Genomic DNA, 11,724 nt, shown 5'->3' with positions numbered 1-11,724 from the left:
TGAAACGAATGGACAGCTTTTAAGAAACTGAGTCTCCTTCCCTATGAATGTGGTATTTTTAAAAAATGTGTTTAGGTTTTCTTTAATCAGTTTTTAATAAGTTTTAGGATTTTCTCCATAAACATTTACATAGTTAGACACGTATCTTTCGTTTTGATTGTGCCTAAGTTCCATATATACTTAGTTGCTATTGTAAATATATCTTTTTAAAATCAATGTCATTTCTGTTTGTAGTATAATTGATTTATTTAAGCTGACAATATCCAGCAACCTTGCTAAACTCTTATTTCTAGTCATTAATGGGAGATCTCTTTAGGTTTTCTAGGTCGATATTCTTATCATCTGTGAGTAATAAAGGTTTGATTCTTTCCTTCCTTATGCCTTTTATTTCTTTTACCTGTATTACTTATCTGGGAAGTATAATACTGATTAGAAGTGGTGATGGCGAGCACCCCGACTTGTTCTTGATTTTAGGGGGACTGCGGTTAAGAAATCCCCATGGAGTATGGTGTTTCCAGAATGATTTGAATCTTTAAAAATTTCTGTTATTCCTTCCATTCCTAATTTACTGAGAGATCCTATGGTGAATGAGTACTGAATTCGATCTAATGCTTTTTCGGTATCTAAGGGATGCCATTTTTCTGTATGTGACATGTACATACACTTATTTCTGTTAAGCAGAGTTGCTGATTCGTGGAGAATGTATATCTCAAACTGTAGAAAGAATGTCAGCCAGGCTTGGTAACTCAGTCTGTAATCCCAGCACTTTGGGAGGCTGAGGTGAGTGGATTACCTGAGCCCACAGATTTGAGACCAGCCTAGGCAACTTGGTGAGACCTCATCTCTACAATTAATCAAAAATTGGCCGGGTGTGGTAGCGTGCACCTGTAATTCTGGTTACTTGGAAGGCTGAAGTGGAAGGATCTCCTAAGCCCAGCAGATCAACGCCGGGGTGGTCATGAGCGAGCCACTGCACTCCAGCCTAGGCAACAGAGTGAGACTCCAACTCAAATAAAAGAAAAAAAGAAAGAATGTCAAACTTTTAAAAAATTATTATGTCACTCTACACCCCACCACCAGCCATGTATCAAATTTCTGTTGTTTTACATCCTTGTCAACAGTGGGTATTATCAGTCTTTTTAATTTTAGCCATTTCTTTCTTTCTTTCTTAACCAGAGATCTTTTATTTTTGACACCTATTAAGTCATGAATTCATAGGGAATAGGTTCCAGAAGCTCGGGTTCCTTTCTGTTGGTTCTCACAAAGTGTGCTTCTCTGGGTGCAGCAGTCTGGCACTTCAGCTAAACCCACGTACCTTTCACCTTGGCTTCCTTCTTTTTCTGGTCATTTTCCTTCATGCATTTCAGGAGGCAATTTTGACTCTTTGAGGGCTTAATATGCCCAATACCCACATTAATTCTCTTGGCAAGAATCTTGCCCTTGTTTATTGCAGGCTGGGTGACATTGGAGACTCTTCCTGTCTTGCCATGGTAACATGTGTGGGGCATTCCTTTCTGAACAGTACCCATTCCCTCGACGTCTACACTATCACCTTTCGTGTAGAAGCGCATGTATGTGGCCAAAGGAACAACTCCATGTCGTCTGAACGGCCTGGAGAACAAGTACCGGGTGCCTCTCCTCTTTCGCTTTGTGTTTGTCATTTTGGTGAATTACTGGAAGATGGCGGTTCTGGCCGAAAGGCAATTTTAGCCAGTTCAGTGAATGTGTAGGTCATACCTCAGTGTGGTTTTATTTCACAGTTGCCTGGTTACTAAGTAGACTGAGCATCTTTTCATATGTTGATTGATCATTTAGATGTGATTTTTTTTGAAAGTGCCTGTTCCAGTTTCTCACCCATTTTTCTCTAAGTTGTTTACCTTTTCGTTTGAATTTGTATGAGTTCTTTATATATTCTTCCTACAAGTCCATTGTGGGTTATGTATTTTACAAATCTCTTCTTCCATACTGCAGCTTATATTTTACTCTTAGAGTTGTGGGGTTTTTTTTGATAAATAGAAGTTCTTAAATATTAAGTAACCAAATGTATGAATTTTTTCCTTTGAAGTTAATACTTTTTGGTTCATTTAAGGAATTATTTTCTCCAGAGATCATAAGGATATGCATCTATATTGCTTTCTAACAACTCTTTTGTTTTGCTTTTTACACGTAGGGCTACAAATTACCTGGAGTTGATGTTTATATATGGTGTGAGGTTGAGGTCGAGTTTCATTCTTTCCTGCATATTGATAGCCAATTGTCACAGCATTATTTATCTTTTCTCTGAGGCTCTTCAGTGCTTCCTTTGACATTGATCAAGTGTCTGTCTATATACCTGGATCTGTTCTGAACTCTCTACTCTGCTCCATTGGTCCATTGATATCAATGGTGGGTGGAATTAATCACTTAAGTCTTGAGACCACATAGAACAAGACTTTCCACCTTTGTTCTTGGGTGTTTTATGGCTCTTCTTATATTTTTCTGTAAATTTTAGAATTAGCTCGTCAAATTCCACCAAAAAAACAATACTATTGCAATTTTTATTTACTTAGATATTTTATAACATTTCTCTCAATAGTGTTTTTTGTTTTGTTTGAGACAGGGTCTTACTCTGTAGCCCAGGCTGGAGTGCAGTGGTGTGATCATAGCTCACTGTAGCCTCGAATTCCTGGGCTCAAGCGATCCTGCCATCTCAGCCTCCTGAGTAGCGGGGATTACAGGCATGCCGCACTACACTCGGCTAAATTTTTTATTTTGTATAGAGACAAGGTCTCACTATGTCACCCAGGTTGGTTTTGAACTCCTGGACTCAAGCAACCCTCCTGCCTCAGCCTCCTAAAGTGTTGGGATTACAGGTGTGAGCCACCACACCCGGCCTCAATAATGTTTATATTTCTTTATGTAGAGATCTTGCATTCTTGCACGTTTTGCTATATTTATTCCTGAATATTTTATTTTTTATGTTGCTACTGTACAATTTGTTTTGTTTTTTGTTCTGTGGCATGCTGCTATGGGTTAATGGATCAATTAGACGGGCATACAGAATTGTGAATAGTCTTATTTTAATAAAACATCTAAGTCTTATTTTAATAAAACATTTAATTAGATTAAGTGTCAAAAATAAATACACATTTCTTCTTTGCTTAAAAATGTGATAGCACAGAAACTTGCACATGGATATTTATAGCAGCTTTATTCATAACTGCCAAAACTTGAAAGCAACCAAGATGGCCTTCAGTGGGTAAGTGGATAAACAGTGGTGCTTCCAGAAAATGAAATATTATTCAGTGTTAGAAAGAAAAGACACGGAGGAACCATAAATGCAAATTACTAAGTAAAAGAAGCCAATCCAAAGGGATTCCAATGATAGAACATTCTGGAAAAGGCAAAAAAAAAAAATCATGGTTTTCAGGGTTAGAAGGGAGATAGGGATGAACAGGAGGAGCACAGGGAATGTTCTGGGTGGTGGAAGTATCCTGGATAATACTAAAGTGGTGGATACACATCATCAGACATTTGTCAAAGCCCATCAAATGTGCAGCACCCATACGGAATCCTAGTGTAAACTATGAACTCTGGGTGATAATAATGTTGCTGTGAGTTCATCTGTTGTGACAAATGCCCCAGTCTGGTGTGGACATTGATAACTGGCGAAACCGTGCATGTATGAAGCAGTAGGTATATATGGGAACTCTCTGTACCTTCTACTCAATTTTGCTGTGAACCTAAAACTACTCTTTTTTTTTTTTGAGTTGGAGTCTTACTCTGTCCCCCAGGCTGGAGTGCAGTAGCACACTCACGGCCACCGCAGCCTGGACCTGCTGGGCTCAAGCAATCCTTCCCCCTCAGCCTTCCAAGTAGCTGGAAGCACAGGTGCACGCTACCAGACTCAGCTTTTTTTTCTTTTTTTTTTTTTTTTTTGGTTTATTGTAGCGATGAGGTCTCACCAAGTTGCCCAGTCTGATCTCAAACCCCTAAGTTTAGGCAATCCTCTCGCCTTGGCCTCCCAAAGTGCTGGGATTACAGGTTTGAGCCACCATGCCTGGCCTAAGACTCCTCTTATGTTGACTAAATGTTTTGTATTCTGCCTTTAACTTTTAATATGAAATGATGATTATTTTAGAATAAAAATAACTTTCTGGAAACATAGAAACATTTAAAAATTTTTATTTGACATTTAATTTCATCTACATTTTTAATAAACAATATTAAAATTTTGTATGTTTTGTTTATTTATTTATTTATAATCAATAATTTTTATTTTGACACTGTGGGGCACAGCAAAGGGATAGGTATACAAATATGTTTCGTTCAGGCACCCTTGTTGATAAGGGGTGTCTCCCCGTCCCCAGACAGATATTGACTACCGTTAATCCCACCTCCCTTCCCCTCCCCTCCATAGTTTTCCATCACTGTCAGTCCTTTTCTTATCATATTACATGGATGTTCAAGGTCCGCTATATGAAGGAACACATGTGATACTCAGATCTTTGTTTCTGTGAGAGGTCACTCAGTATTATTGACTCTAGTTCCATCCAGGTTGCTGCGAAGCTCATGATTTTGTTCTTTTTGTATGTTTTAAACATAATTACATTTAGGCTGAGCATGGTGGCTCATGCCTGTAATCCCAGCTCTTTGAGAGGCTGAGGCGGAAGGATTGATTGAGCCCAGGAGTTTAAGACCAGCCTGGGCAGTATTGTGAGACTCTATCTCTACAAAAAAAATCTTCCAGGTATGGTGGCACATGCCTATAGTTCCAGCTACTTAGGGAGGCAGAGGTGGAAGAATTGCCTGAGCCCAGGAGGTTAAGGGGACAGTGAGCCATTGCACTCCAGCCTGGGCAACAAAGTGAGACTCCAACAAAACTAAATAAGTAAATACAACTACAGTTTATTTTTGAATGATTCAGATCATTACTCTCCACAGAGCACAAAATATGTGAAGATCTTGATTACAATAGCATAGCTAATGATTTTTGCTGAATGAAGACAAGAAAAATAAACTGTAAGGAACAAGCAAAAATAACATGAACATCTGTGTAATAATTAAATTTAATCATCTTAATAGTTTGCTGATTTTCAGCCATAGCTCTGTGGTTAGGTGTCGTGGCTTACAGCTGAAATCCCAGTGCTTCGGCAGACCAAAGTGGGAGGTTAGATTGAGGCCAGGAGTCTAAGACCAGCCTGGGCAACATAGTGAGACTCTGTTTCTACAAAAATTAAAAAATTAGCTGACCGCAGTGGCATAAATCTATAGTTCTAGCTACTTGGGAGATTGAGGCAAGAGGATTGCTTGAGTCCATGTGCTGGAGGCTGCAGTGAGCCATGATCATGCCACTGGCCTCCAGCCTGGACAACAGAGGCAGATCCAGACTCTTTTTTTTTTTTTTTTGAGTAGGAGTCTCACTCTGTTGCCCAGGCTGGAGTGCAGTGGCACCGCAGCCTCAACCTGCTGAGCTCAAGTGATCCTTCTACCTCAGTCTTCCAAGTAGCTGGAACTACAGGCACGCGCCACCACACCTGGCTATTTTTTTTATTTATTGCAGAGTTGAGGTCGTACCAAGTTGCCCAGGCTGGTCTTGAACCCCTGGACTCAGGCAATCCTCTCGCTTAGGCCTCCCAAAGTGCTGAGATTACAAGCTTGAGCCACCACGCCTGGCCAGATCCAGACTCTTAAAAAAAAAAGAAAAGAAAATTTACATATATATATTTCAAGGCAGAGGATAGTTTGTGGGCTTGGCTACAACTTTAAAAGTCTTAAATTTCAGGTGTGTGGACTTCCCTTTGTGCCCTCCTTGCCCTGGAGCCCACAGATGCTGAGGAAGGCTGTGGCGATTCCGGGAAGGCTGTAGCAGTTGGCAGACATCTTTCCACATAAAGGGAAAGTTTGTCTGAGAATAGAGCAATTCAGAGCCAAGTGATGGAGAATGAGACTGAGAACTGCCGATATTATTAGATTCTCTGGGTCCTGAAGATCTGCCCATGGACTTATAGTTCCTTAAATGAATACATTTCCTTTGCTTTTTTTTTCCTCCAGCCAATTTGAGTTTTTTGTCATTTGTATCAAGTGTCATTACTCTTTTGGAATCCTGATTTTTCATTCAGAAATACATGATTCTTTTACATGTAGAGTTAGCAGTGGGAGGTGATGGGGGCTGTAAGGAGGATGGGAAGAACCTAGTATGTTTGGGAAAAATGAAGCAGGAGTGAGCTATAGCAGCAAAAGAAACACCATGAATGCCCCTGAGGAGGGTCGTGTGAATGAGTAATCACTCCTTAGCCTTGCACTTCAGACCAAGACCCACAAAACTTCAAAACTGCTCATTCACACGAGACGGGTGAATATGTATCTGCACTTTTTGAGAGAGAGTTCACAGCTTTTCAGAGACCCTCAAAAGGGACTGTGAGCTCCCCAAATGGTTAAGAAACGCTGCCACACTAAATGGGGAAAGGTTTTTGAAGAGATGATGAAATGATTTTAAAAAACTATACTTTAGAAAGATTGTAGCCAGGCATGGTGGCTCTTATCTGTGATCTCAGCACTTTGGAAGGCAAAGAAAGAGGACTGCTTGAGGCCAAGAGTTCAAGACAAGCCTGGGCAACATAGCAAGACCCCATCTCTAAAAAAAATAAAATAAGAACGTTTATAAAAGCACTAATTATGGCAGTGTCTCAAATTACATGCCAGAGACCACGTGTACCACAATCACCTGGGGCCCTTGCTTCAAATTTACATTCCTGGCTGGGCACCATGGCTCACCCCTGTAATCCCAGCACTTTGGGAGGACTGCTTGAGGTCAGGAGTTTGAGACCAGCCTGGGCAACACAGTGAGACCCTGTCTCTACAAAAAATTTAAAAATTCGCTAAAAGTGGTGGTACACACTGAAAGACTGAGGTGAGAGTACTGCCTGAGCCCAGAAGTTTGAGGCTGCAGTGAGCTATGATCACACCACTGTACTCCAGCCTGGACAACAGAGCAAGACCCTATCTCTGAAAAAAAAAAAATCACATTCCTGGCCTCCATCCACACCTAGTGAATGAGGATCTAAAACTCTGCATTTTAAGGAGCTTTGCAGGTGATTTTTAAAAATCAAAACTAAAATTTGAAAACCGTAGGGCTACTGGATGGATTAGAGGAAGAAAAATTAGTTCTAGGAAACTAAAAAATTATTTCAGTAGGACACATGAAGCAACCTGAGCGAATTAGTGACATTCTCATCACCTGAATGTGAGTTTTATATAAACTAGTTACTTACAGGTTTCAAGCCAATTCCATGAAAATTATTCAAGTCTTTTTTCTCTCACTACATATATAAATGAAGACTAGAAAACACAGCTTGGGGCTGTGTCAAATCTCTCCAGCTGCAAGCTCCAGATGGAACTGTATGTGCTCTGGGAGTTTTTCATTCCAAGAAGCAGTCCAAGGCAAGTCAGAGTATTTTGTTCTGCTCACATCTAGAGGAGAAACAGCAAAAGTTAAATTACGTAGTTAAGGGTGTTTAATTCACATTGTAATCCCAGTTCTTTGGGAAGCCGTGGCGGGAGGACTGCTTGAGCCCAGGAGTTTGAGGCCAGCCTGAGTAACATAGTGTACTACAAAAAATATGCTGAGGGTGGTGCCTGTAGTCCCTGCTAAATGGGAGGCTGAGGTTGGAGAAAATTGTCTGAGCCCAGGAGGTCGAGGCTGGGGTGAGCCAGGATTGTGCCAATGCACTCCAGCCTGGGTGACAGAGTGAGTAAGACCCTGTCTCAAACCACAGCAACAAAAAGGCATTTCATTAACACGGAGTTATAGTTTTTTAAATCCTGCTCTGATTATATGAAATTCAAAGGGAACAAAAGGTACAGTAAATGGTGAAAAGTCTTCCCTATCCTACTTCTTCCCTGGCACCTCTTTTGCTCCTTAGATGCAAACGCTGTCACAAGCTTCTTGTGCACCTTTCCAGAAAACCTATGCAACAAAACCAGATATGCATATTCTAAGTATACATAAATATACAGGAATTTCTCATTTGGGTAGTCTGCAGAAAAAAAGTTTTCACAACAGGCCCAAGACTGCTATCCTTAAAAAAGTCTGCTTCTGGCTGGGCACGGTGGCTCACACCTGTAATCCCAGCATACGGGGAGGCTAAGGTGGGAGGATTGAGCCCAGGAGTTCAAGACCAATCTTGGAAACACAGTGAGACATCATCTAAAAAATAAAGAAAGGGAGGGAGAGAGGAAGGGAAAGAGAAAAAGTCTGCATTCAAGACTTTTAGGTGGTGTCTGGGAACTTGGATTTGGGAGGGCTCCCAGCATTCCCTGCCTCTCCAAGAAGCTTCCATAGTAGACAGCACTCCACACATGTTGTCACCGTGTGACGCTGGTGTCCTGTGACTCCATGGGGAGTGAATGCTCAGAAACTTGTGCCGAGATTCCTCCAGTCTTTGCCCTGCACACTCTTCCCCTTTGCTGATGTGGCTTGTACCCTTCTGCTGTAATAAATCTTAGCTGTGAGCACAGCTGAGACCTATGAGTTCTCTTAGTGCATCACTGAATCTGGGGGTAACCTTGGGGCCCCCAACCCAGAGAGATACGTGTTTTCTTCTATATTACATTCTTGTAGTGTCATAATAGATATTAATATACTGGTTGCGTCCAGGGTTCCTGGCCCACAACCCGATGTCTGTTGTTACAATGCTGGGTGCATTAGGCCTCTGGGGCAGGCCTGAGAAAACAGAATCTCTCTGACTTTCTTTCCTATTTTTAACTACCGGAAGGCAGGCCTCTGATCCGTCCCTGCTTTCTGAATGTAGGTCCTAAGACCCTGTCCCAAAAAAGGTCCTACCTGTATACTGGGAGGAGGACTGATGTCATGAAATTTCCATTAAAAAAAACATTAACAAGAGAACTGGGTTTGGGAAGCTTCCAGAGAGTTGAACACGTGGAGGCCGACAGGAAGGTGAAGAACTACTCATCCATTTGTGGAGGTGGGGGTGGTTCACTCATCTCCACAGGGACCCTTCCAGACCTCGCCCTGTGTTTCTCTTCATCTGTATCCTTTAAACTATCCTTCTCAATAAACCATTACACATGTTTTCCCCCAAGTTCTGTGAGCTGCTCTAGCAAATTAACCGAACCCGAAGAGAGAGTCGTGGAAACTCTCACTTTGAAGTCAGTCAGTCAGTCAGAAGTACTTGCCACTGGTGTCAGGGTTGGGGGAAGTCTTGGTGACTGAGTTCTCACCCTGTGGGCTCTGACACGATCTTCAGGTAGACAGTGTCAGAATTGAATCGGAGGACACTCAGCTGGTGTCCACGGCTTGGTGGTGGGGAGAAACCCCCCCACATTTGGTCACAGGAGTCTTCTGTGTGGATGATTATTGTCGTGTGCGAGCAAAGAGGAAAAACACGGTGTGAGAGTGTCCCTAAAACAAGTCTGATTCTATTAGAACCAGAAGGCTCCATTCCTTGAAAAGACAGCCAGATTCAGTGAAATCGTTCATATTAAGAACAAACAGTCAGACCTCAGGATCTTGGGGGATTGGGTCCAGGACCCCCGGAGATACCCAAATCTATGGATTCTCAAGTCTCTTATATAAAATGGCGTAGTATTTACATATCATCTATGCACATCCTCCCATAGGTCTTAAATCATCTCTAGATTACTTATAATACCTAATACAACAGAAATGCTATGCAGAAGCTGATTATACTGTTTTTGTTTGTATTTTTATAGCTGTATTATTTATTTTATAATACTTGTGATCTGAGATTGGTTGACACTGTGGACGCAGAACCTGAGGTTATGAAGGTTCAACTGTCCTTCCAACAGGGTGTATCAGTCGTCTCAGTCCAGCACTGCCATTTTTCTGTAACTCGTCAAGAAAAAGATAGCCTTCTGGACTTTCATCATGACTCTCTATCCACTCTGGAGTGAACTGGCAGTTGATAAGCGGTCTTGCATATCATTACAAATTCTCCAAGATCCAGTCTGGACCAGATACTCTCAGATGTGCAACGGTTAGCATGGGATTAACTGCTTTTTGGGAGATTTCCTTTTTCTCCTTTAGATCTCCTGTTTCTTGTACCCCCTTTCTTTCTCTTTCATTGTATATTTCCTTGTTTGGTGAAACACACCCTATTGTAGCTTCTTGAGAAAGGATGTGTGATAAGTAAATATTCTGAAATTTTATGTGCCTGAAACATCTTTTTTTCTACTCTCCCACCTGATTGACAGTTTGGCAGAATTTTAAGTAGAAATCACATTAGTTTAGACTTGTCAAACAGGTTGTTTCATTATCTTTGAGCTTCAGGTGTTGCTGTTAGGGAAATCTGATGACCTTCTGATCCTTGATCCATTGTGACTTCTTTGTCTCTCCAGAAGCTTTTAGGATCTATTCTTTGTCTTTTCATTCCAAAAACTCATCCTTCAGTCCTGGAGCCTTGATAAATTACTTAATAATCTCTTCTTATTTGTAGTACTCTGCTTTTCAAGCAGCTTTAAGAATTACTTATTTCTTCCCATCTGTATCACTATTCCAATTTTCTTGTCTTTCTTATTGTCTTTTTGATCTTCATTCCTCAATGTTCTTTTCTGCTGATTTTTTTTTCATTTCTGCTATTGTATTTCTCATTTCCCACTATCTTATTTCTTTATATCCTGCTAACCCTTTCATTGAACCCTGTTATGTTATGGCTTCATTTTATTTTGTCTTTCTGGGCATACTGTGGAAATTTTTTGAAGTGCTCTCCCTGCAGTGTCTGCTTCTCCCATATTCCTTCTCTGTTGTTTAGGCCTCTTCTTTCTATAATACCGAATTTTCTGGGTTGCCGTTCATGATTAAAAATAAAAAAGTAAAGGAGGAAGCTGCTCCGAGTACATGGTCAGTGCTTTTGACTTTGAATTTCACTCTACGGTGATCTAGGCATATGATTTGTCAAGAAGATCCCTGATGTCAATATTTTGGGTCAGCTTCTTAGGCTAATTAGATTCTGATCAGCCTAGAGAGGGACGTGGGTGAGGATTTCAATTTTCAGTCAGCACAAAGTCGCTTATTTCCCCTGTTTTAGGTGTAGCACCCAAACATTCACCGGGATTGTACCCTCTCCGGGTAATTAAATCCCCCAACTTCAGCCTGGGTGGGACAAGGGCAGTTGCTCAGAGACAAGAAGCTGGAGGAAGGATCTAGAGATCTAACTGCTTCCTTGAGCAGCCTTCACCCAGTTCCCCTTCTTGTCGATGTCCCTTTCGTGCTTTCCATTTCGCTGCTGTCACCTCCTTGTCCTCGTGACTTTAGGTTTTTCCTTGAATTTAAACATAGGAGTAGGCAAAGCGAGATGCTTGCATTCAAACCTCTATCCTAACTCAGACCTGATATCCGTACAGTAAAAAGCTTTTGGCCAGTCCAACCACGTTGCTGTCGTCCCTTCCAAAGACACCCTAGTCCTCCTCGGTTGGGGACTCTACCTTCGGACTCCACAAGGAGTGCACCACCAACCGGAGAGCCAAAGAGCGGTGCGGAGTGTTGGGGGGATTGTAAGCGGTAGCGATGACATCCGTTTGGGTCAGCGACCCGCCTGCCCGGCAACGCAGGCTCTGGTTTCGCTCCCGGGGTGGCTCCCTTGGCCTTTCACACGCATCCACCCGCGGCGCCGCAGCCGCGAGACTGCCAGGCACCTGCCATCCCGCCCCGCCCCGGACAGGCCCCGCCCCGGACAGGCCCCGCCCCGGACAGGCCCCGCCCCG

At 42.0% G+C, this 11,724-nt stretch overlaps 1 pseudogene; it reads right to left on the bottom strand.

Moving 5' to 3' along the window:
- Nucleotides 1-1,199: 1,199 nt before the first annotated feature.
- Nucleotides 1,200-1,670, bottom strand: LOC103267201 (annotated as a pseudogene).
- Between the last annotated feature and the right edge of the window lie 10,054 nt (nt 1,671-11,724).

This window comes from Carlito syrichta, unplaced genomic scaffold, assembly GCF_000164805.1.
Source record: "Carlito syrichta isolate Samal-C Ts95f unplaced genomic scaffold, Tarsius_syrichta-2.0.1 Scaffold308051, whole genome shotgun sequence".
In the NCBI taxonomy this organism is placed as follows: domain Eukaryota; kingdom Metazoa; phylum Chordata; class Mammalia; order Primates; family Tarsiidae; genus Carlito; species Carlito syrichta.
The sequence above is the reverse complement of the archived record's forward strand: the minus strand, read 5'-3'. Positions and strand labels throughout refer to the sequence as shown.